Genomic DNA, 8,574 nt, shown 5'->3' on the forward strand with positions numbered 1-8,574 from the left:
ATGTCTATACATATCTGTACCACAGTAAATGGTGAAAGTGAGGAGTTTGATTTTCTGCAATCCTGAATAGCTGGGCCTTATTCAGTGTTTCATTGGTCAACAGATGTCTTGAAGTAATAAAATAGTGAGTGCATTTTATTAAGTTTAGAAAGCTTTTTGAAACATGAGAATTATTTTGACCATCTATAGTGCTAAAACTTGGACATTCACATATCTCAGTATGTATATTGGACAGGGTCAGGGCCTGACATCTGCTGTAGGTGTCATGGCAATCAGGGTTCTCTTTGCTGTCACTTACCTGCTGTGTATTGTTTCAGCTCCGAAAACTTCATTCCTTTCATCCCAAACTGTCTATTGTCTGCTCAGTGGTTTGTAAAGGCATTCAGATGCACTCACACTCCAACCCATGTTTCTGTCTCGCTTTCTTTGAAATTGACCAGTAAAACATATGTATCTATAGTGTACAATATAATGTTTATATGTATATATTTATATATACAAACATATAGAGGAATTAATATAATTAACATATATACTTTCCCTTTTAATTTTTCAGTAATCTTCAACCATACAAATATGAATTTCTGAACTTTAAACAAATTATAAAAATGTAAAAGGGCATGCTAAATAAGGTATCTTGTGCTAATATGTAGGTATTTTTTCCTACAGTTTCCTTTTGTAAAAGATAACTATATTTTGTACTTATTCTAAATTTATTGAACTCAGAGAAATATGTCCATTTTCAAACATTATTGGCTCGACTTATCTTTTGCACATGGTAGTCAGAATTAGCTGATATTCATTGATCCACTATTAAAGTAATAAAGAAAATATTTGGCTTTGTGACAGCTGCATTAGCCGCATTGTTCACCATGTACAGCTGCCAGACGTGGAATGGCTGTTTGGCAGCTGACGAGGCTTAGATGGCCCAGCGGCGTTCTTTTCAAAGGGTTTGCAAATGCTCTATGTATTGAGTACAGTTAAATTGGGAGCTTGCTAGTGGTGCTTGTATTTAAATTGAAAAACTGAGTATAGCACTATTTTCTTCAGAAAAATTGATATCATCTTGTAGTGTAAAAGTATTGCCTGCCCTACAGACTAGTTAATGTTTCTAAACTAAAATGGACAGAATACTCTCTTATGCATACTTTACTCAAACTTTAAAAAAATGAAGACAACTAAATGTCTCTAAAATTTGTGTATAGTTTGCAATAGTTTATGTGCACAGGGATATTTCTTTATAAAAAGAAAATTTCATTGAGACAGAATACTCTTTATCTTAGTTTTTGCTTTTGAGGGTAGTTTCGGGCCGATTTTGTATATCCTCTTGACTTTTCCATCGTGTTTCTCTTGTTTTCTATTTTAGTTCCTCCTTCACATTTTTCTTTCATAAATATTTATTGAGTATCTTATCTTATTTTTTTTTTTTTTGAGCCAGGCACTGTGCTGGAGGATATTAGATATAAGCATAAATAAAGAGCTAAACTTCCTTTCTCCTCAAGAGACTCCACTTAGCAAAGTAGGAAGTCCCATTTAAAGACATGCAGAGGAGTAAGTAAAATAGGGACCCAGGAACCAGGGAGTGCTTTATGTGTGGGCTATAATATATTCAACGTTTTATTTAAAATGTCAACCAACCATGACATATATGGATACATCAACTTATGACCATTCAGCTTTGTTCATGTTAATAAAAATAATACAAGAGCATGTAGTTACTATGTTCAAAGGCTTTCCTGTTTACTCTTTAAGGGAGACCTATGTATTCAAGCCATTTCACAGTTGAGGAAAGCACAGTAATGAGATAGAAGAGTTAGGGGCTAAGTGCCTGCACTCAATCTTCGTTCTGTCACTGACTGTGAAGTTTTGACAAGCTACTTCATCTTAATTTACATTAGTTTTCTCATCTTCGAAGTTGATTGACAGGGCCTTTCATGGTGGTTTCTACCTGTGATCTCAGCATGTAGGAGGCAGGAGGACTGGAAGCTTGAGATTGGCTTGGGCTCCATATCAAGGCCCTATCTCAAAACAAAAAACAAACACACAAACAAAAAGGCAAAGTAAGTAAAAGATTCCTGCAGTTTGCATAGAGTTGGAATGTGTCACCCCAGAATTTATGTACTGGAAGTTTGGTCCTCAATGTGATGATACTGAGAGGTGACTCGACCTTTAGGAGATGGGGTCTTAGGTCATAAGACTCACCTCTTCTTTTTACTTGCCTTCCGGTTGTGACCTGGTTTCTTCTCACACACTCTTGCCACTGTGCTGCCATCTTCCATGAAGTCCCTGTCAGAGTCAAGCTAATGCCTCCTGCTCCATGCTTCTAAATTCCCAGAACTGTAAATCCAAGAACAGTATTTTCTCTGTGACGTTAAAAAGGTAGATCAATAATAATATCTATATGTAGGGCTTTTATAACTGATGTATGTAGGTAGGTATTATTATAGTCCTGAATCATGGGGGTAGAGAATTAAAGTGAAAAAAAAGATTAAATATTGTATGTGTATGGGTGTTTTACCTGCATGTATGTCTGTGTGTCACATGTATGCAGTTTGCGTGGAAACCAGAAGAGGGTGACAGATCCCCTGGTACTGGATAGTTAGCTACTATCTGGGTTCTGAGAATCATATGCTGGTCCTCTCTCTGGACGGCCAGCTAGCATTCTCAACCACTGAGAAATCTCCCTTTCTCTGATAATTAGTTTTTTTTCACATCCTTGAATCAGTGGTCTATAATCCCAAATGTCTCCAAGGTTTATCTATGTCTGTGGCTCATAGAATTTTGAAAGAGAACTTACAATAATCAATTGAATTTTTTGTTTCCTTGGGGAATACAGACAAAGGATTTTTAACTGAAAGGTAAGGGTGAACTTTGGTGCCCCAGAGACTGTTTAGCAAAAATTAGTTGCTATACACATCATTTTCAGGGAACAAGAGATGGGGTAAAGTGAAGTTATGATCTTGAAGAAGAGTTGTTGCCATGTCTTTGTTATGAGACGTTAACATTTTTTCTGGTTCTTGAGGAGGAGTTCAACTCTCCGCAGCTGCCCAGCACCTGCTGCTTGAATGGCTCTTTGTGCCTTTCTCAATTGGTGGTTTCACAGTGTTAATATAGCTTCCCTACGCGGCATGCAAGAAATGAAGGCAGGGAGAATCTACTGATACAGGCAGGCTAAAACATGTGTTTTTCTTAACTTTTCCCAGTCTATTTTTTTTTTTTTTTTGAGAAAATGTCTCTGAGGCTTCTTTGGAATTCACTTTGTAGCCTAAGCTGTCCTTGAACCTGCCATGGTTCTTCTGTCTCAGCCTCCCAAACCATTGGGATTACAGATGTGTACCACCATTTCTGGCTTTCTTGGTTAGAGCTTGATCAAGGAACAGATTGGTTCTGTCTTCGTAATGTTTAATGTTAGATTGGAATTCCACCCCTACCCCGGGTTTGCTCTAAAAAAAAAATCACTTTGGCTTTTCATTATGAATCTTTTAAATTAACATTATATAGACTTTTATAAACCGTTGGAAGAGGGTTGGAAGGTGGCTCAGTTGGTAAAGTGCTAGCTGCGTAGTCATGAGGAGAGCCCTTGGTTGGATTCCCAGCACTCATAAAAAAAGCCAGTTTCAGTCAGTGCCTTTAGTCTCTGGGCAGGCAGAGACAGGAGGATCCCTGAGGCTAGCTCACTCATACCTGCTCTGGAAAAACTGGTAAACTCTAGGTTCCATTTAAGAACCTTTGTTAAAAATAATGTGGAGAGAGATTGAGGAAGGCACTCAACATTGGCTCCTTTTCATTATTGCACATTAAATGTATAAATAGATTTCATTATGAATTATATGCATGCATATAATCTTCGGATCATATTCAAGCCTCAGTATTTGGCCTTTATTTCCTCTCCTATTTCTTTCTCCTCTTATCTTGGTTTTCTTTCTCCTCAAAATACTTTCACTTTTACTTTTCATGCTTTCAAAAAAACCTAGAGTCTACATGTGATAAAATGTGCTGATTTGACTTACTAAGTCTGGCTTATTTTTTTCAAGAGCAAAAAAGCACAGAGAGAAAATTTATTTTCTGGTCAAGGTGGGGTCGGGTGGATTTTAGTCTCAGTTCTGATTCTTCAGGACAGTTCGAAGAAGCCCTTACTGCTTGAGGTGTATAGGGCGTTAATCAGACAGTGATTGCTTGCTCCAGGGTGACGTCTCCTGTCTCCTCATCCGAACAATTGCCCTCATCTGAGGGGGTGGTCTGCCTTTAGAGACTCTGCTGTTTCTGAAATCCAAGTGGGTTATAGCTAAAGGACAAAGGCTCACCTCTGGGTCTGCAGTCTTGAAGGGAGATAAAACACAGCAATTAGCAAAAAGTCCTCCTTGAGCAGTTATCCAGGTTAAGCAGGAGTCCAAGCTAACGTGACAGACACTGACATAAAGTGAAGGCAGAAATACAGGCTTCTGTTCTGCTTTTGTTACCTGGTAAGTCTGGCTTATCTTGCTTAACATAGTGAACTTCAGTTGCATACTTTCTCCTGAAAAATAATTAATTTTTTCTTTTTTTAAATAGCTGAATGTAATTCCACTGTATTATGAACCACTTTCATATCTTGGGGCATACTTGGGTTTATTCCATAATTTGTCTGTTGTTAGTAGTGAAACACTAGACATCCATGCCTCTGTGGTATGCTGACTTAGATTCTTTTCTTTACATACCCAGGAATGGTATGACAGGCTTATATTGCCTTTCTCCTTTTCGTCTTTCTGTGAGCGTAACATTTTCATCATGGACTGCCTAATTTGTGTTCAGACGGATAGTTTATGAAAGAATCCCCACTCTTACTCTCGCCAGACCTTTTGTTTTCTCAGGGATAACTATTCTAACTGGCGAGAGATGGGATCTCAGTGTGATTTTGTTTAGTGTTCCCCCCAAGCAAAGGATGTTGAATTTTTCATGTATTTGTTGATCATTTGTACATTTTCTTTTGAGAACTGTCTGTTATATTCATTTGTCCATTTATTGATTAGATTCTTTATTCTTTTTTTTTTTTTTTTTTTTTTGGTTTTTCAAGACAGGGCTTCTCTGTGTAGCTTTGAGCCTTTTCCTGGAACTCACTTGGTAGCCCAGGCTGGCCTTGAACTCACAGAGATCCATCTGGCTCTGCCTCCCAAGTGCTGGGATTAAAGGTGCGTGCCACCACTGCCCGACAGATTATTTATTCTTTTGACTTTTAAGTTATTGAGTTCTTTATACATCCTTGTTATTAATCCTTTTTCAGATGAATAGTTTTGAAATATTTTTCCCATTATCTAGGGTATCTTTTTATTTTGTTGATTATTCCTTTTGTTGTTTTTAATTTCATGCAATTCCATTTGCAAGTTCTTTTTTATATTTTTCTTTTTTTAACCTATATATTTAATTTTATTTTTAAAATTCATTTTACATACCAACCACAGATTCCATCTCTCAGCCCTCCTCCTGCTCCCTCCACTTTCCCTGTCCCACCCATCCAGCCCCTCCTCCAAAAGGGTAAGGCCTCCCATGGGGAATCAGCAAATCCTGATACATTCAGCTGAGGCAGGACAAGCCCTTCTCCCCTGCATCAAGGGTTAACAATGCTTCCCATCATAGATAATGGGCTCCAAAAAGCCAGCTCATGCACCAGGAATAGATTGTGATCCCACTGCCAGGGGTCCTTCAAACAGACCCAGCTACACAACTGTCTCCCTTTTGCAGAGGGTCTAGTCTGGTTCCATGCAGGTTCCACAGCTGTTGGTCTAAAGTTCGTGAGTTTTTATGAGCTTGGTTCAGTTGTCTCTGTAGATTTCTCCATCATGATCTTGGCTCACCCTTGCTCATAAAATTCCTCTTTCTCTCTTTGACTAGACTACTGGAGTTTGGCCTGGTGCTTGGTTGTAGATCTTTACATCTGCTTCCATCAGTTACTGGATGGTTATTATATATTCAGTCTTTGACTATTAAATATGATAATTGCTTGGAGTTTTTCAGATATATCCTTTATTCAAGTTAAGGGGAATAAATATATTTTACAGATTTACTCTTTTAAGCCATCAAAAATATGTTTTTGGTTTTGGAAACCAAGTCTGTCACATATTTTTTTCAACATTGAACTGATGTGCAAAGATGAGGAAATTTCACACAATAATATGAATTTATTACTTTTCTTGAAAAATCCCTGAAACCTAATGATGACAACACTTGCTCACACTTGTCCATGGCAATAATTGCTACCTTTTGTAGAGGATTGTTATGCTCTCCCCTACTCTCTACTCTCTACTCTCTCAGCTCCCTTTAACACCTGTCCCTTGAAATTTCCCGGCTCTTTTTTTCTCTCATGGCCGAGAAATACTCATTTAGCCAAAAAATTTTCATATATGTGTATTATATTTATATCATATATACCTCCCTATCTCCATACCTTGTTATAACTCCCCCATCACAAATTCATGGCTACACAGATGGGGGAAACATCACAAGGTCCCACCACTACATGAAGAACTACAGGCAATGAATTACAGCTGAGAAGAACAATCTTTTTTTTTTCTCCAGGAATGAGATTCATAATTGGTTATCCAGTACCAAATGGTCATTCCTAAAAATCTTATACATATAAGTAACACTAAATGGACTCATCAGGCTGTATATATGTGTATGTGCATGTATATGTATATATTGCAATCGTAATTAAAGAGAAAAACTCATTTTTCTCTAAGTGTTTTCTGAAAAAGTTGAAGGTAACCCAGACATTCACTGATTTTTGCTAAGTCTAAACCTGTGCTATTAACTGATTTTTTTGCCCTGGTTCATGTCAGACTTTTGAATTTTTGGTTCAGTTGTTAATTTTCTCTTCATAAGGATTTGAAGGATCAAGTTTGGCTCAGCATATTAATAATTTTTGATTAGGTTAGTTACAGCAGTCTCTGTGGAAATGAATTGTCTTTGATATGCAAATCCAATTTGATGCACAGTTGACTAGCGTAAATTAATGTTAGCTCTTTGTCATTCCTCCCCTCCATATTTATTTCAATATTCCAATAGTCAATATGATTGGTCAAAATTACCTATATACATGAGATGGTATGTAATATTTTGCAAGTGTATGTAGAAGTTTAACATTTTGTGGCATTCAAAAACAGAAAACTAGTGAAGTGAGGGAATTAAAATTACTTTCTTTAAATAAAAACAATTGCTAGGAGACATATTTGTTAAAAAACTCTTTTCTTTCCTTCCTTCCTTCCTTCCTTCCTTCCTTCCTTCCTTCCTTCCTTCCTTCCTTTCTTTCTTTCTTTCTTTCTTTCTTTCTTTCTTTCTTTCTTTCTTTCTTTCTTCCTTTCACACCCCAGCCGCAGTTTCCCCGGCCTACTCTCCTCCCAGACTCTCTCCTCATACCTTCTCTCTTCACACTGCCTCCAATCCACTCTTCCTCTATTTCTGTTTAGGAAAGGGCAGGTCCTCCATGAGTATCAACAAAACATGACATATCAAGTTTCAGTAAGACTAATCACCTCCCCATATATTAAGGCTGGTGAAGGTGAGGAGTAGGGTCCTAAAAGCCAGTAAAAAAGTTGGAGACAGCCCCTGTTTCCACTGTTAGGAGTCCCACAAGAGGACCAAGCTACACAACTCTTAACATAAATGCAGAGTGCCTAGGTCAGTCCCATGCAGGCTCCCTGGTTGTTGGTTCAGTCTCTACGAGCTCCTATGAGGGTTTTCTTATGGTGTCCTTGATTCCTCTGGCTCCTACAATCCTTTCTCCTCCTCTTTTGCAGGATTCCCCCAACTCTGCCTAAAGTTTGGCTGTGGGTCTGCATCTGTTTCTGTCAGTTGCTGGATGAAGCCTCTCTAATGATAATTGGGCTAGGCACCAATCTGGTCACAGGAGAGGGCCAGTTCAGGGTACAAATGTGCTATTGATAAGAGTCTATTTGGGGATCTTCCTTGTGCCAGGTTTTTATCTGCCCTGAAACCCCCGCACCCCTTTCCAGTGGCCTTTTCCAGTACTCTTCCACCCCAACCTGATTGCTCATGTTTCTACCTACCTTCCACTTACAAAATCTCTTCTATTTCCCCTTCCTAGGGAGATCCGAGTGTTCCCCATGAACTGTCCTTATTTACTAGCCTCTCTGGGGCTGTGGATTATAGCATGGTTATCCTTTATTTTACAGCTAATATCCACTTATGAGTGAGTACATACCATGTTTGTCTTTCTTGATCTGTGTTACTGTAGTGGGCAGCCATTCCTATCCCTTAATTTGTAAGTTACCCCACAAAATAAACCTCCCTTTTAACTATGTGTAGTGGCCTCAATAATTTCACCAATATGTTACCTCACTCAGGATGATTTTTTTCTAGTTTCATCCATTTGCCTGCCAATTTCATGATGCCATTGTTTTTAACAGCTGGGTAATACTCCATTGTGTAAATGTGCCACATTTTCTTTATCCATTACTTGGTAGAGGGACATCTAGGTTGTTTCCAGGTTCTGTCTATTATGAATAATGCTGCTATGAGCATAGTTGAACAAGTGTCCTTGTGAGATGATTGAGCATTCCTTGTGTATATATGCCCAAG

The sequence above is a fragment of the Onychomys torridus genome, chromosome 1, assembly GCF_903995425.1.
Source record: "Onychomys torridus chromosome 1, mOncTor1.1, whole genome shotgun sequence".
NCBI lineage: Eukaryota > Metazoa > Chordata > Mammalia > Rodentia > Cricetidae > Onychomys > Onychomys torridus.